The 833-nt window shown below is 33.6% G+C and overlaps 1 protein-coding gene across 1 annotated transcript in view; it reads right to left on the bottom strand.

Moving 5' to 3' along the window:
- The window catches only part of LOC119585714 (Parkinson disease protein 7 homolog), a 13308-nt gene that overhangs the window by 1658 nt on the left and 10817 nt on the right, over nucleotides 1–833 (bottom strand). The gene's annotated exons all lie outside the window — the stretch shown is intronic.

The following is an 833-nucleotide window of genomic DNA, read 5'->3' as shown; positions in this document are numbered from 1 at the left end:
AAAAACATGCCATTGCTAACTTGTTCAAGTAGAGAATGATAGCAATAATGATAAAGATAATAAAACATTGCACAAATAATAACAAAAACAATGGCAGTAACTGACAGAAAGTAAATGTTTGTCAATATTAATTCCTGTGAGCCACAGAAAATTCAGTTTACACATCCCCCCAATGGCAAAACATGATTTTTCAATTTTCATCGAGGTCAATTTTGGGTTTTTGCATTTGAAGTGTTCAATTTTTCACATCAGAAAAGGTACATTTCATTATCATATCTCAAATATAGTGTCAGCTAAGCACAAAGTTGAGAATTTTTTCAAAAATTTTCCCAATCGTATGAGTGAAAATGCGTGAGAGATTATGAATATGTAAAATACACATGTAAAATATTTTTTTCATCTTATAAAAACAAAACACATAAAATGACATATTCATAATGGTTCAGACATAAATATAAAAAATATATATATACTAGGAAGTAACTCTGCGATACCTAAGAATAAGATGTATGAGAAGAAAAAATCCAGGGTTTGACAGGATAAAATATGCCATACTGCACCACAACTAAGTCCTCACAAACATCAGGTTTCATTCACATGAAGACTGAATTGGGAATGAGAGATTGTCATTGGTTTAAGGCAGAGGAGGACCTACAGGAGGATTGAGGGTATGGTGGTGAAATCATGGGTGTGGCTGATGAATGTATTTCATTCATGGAAAAAGAGAGTCAAGGTTAAAATCCTACCAGTTTTTGACAGGCCTCCTACAATCATAGCAGATACAATTGGGGGTGCATTTTGGAATGTGCCACAAAGATTGGCTCACAGGAGTC

The sequence above is a fragment of the Penaeus monodon genome, chromosome 20 (assembly GCF_015228065.2).
Source record: "Penaeus monodon isolate SGIC_2016 chromosome 20, NSTDA_Pmon_1, whole genome shotgun sequence".
Lineage (NCBI taxonomy): Eukaryota > Metazoa > Arthropoda > Malacostraca > Decapoda > Penaeidae > Penaeus > Penaeus monodon.
The sequence above is the reverse complement of the archived record's forward strand: the minus strand, read 5'-3'. Positions and strand labels throughout refer to the sequence as shown.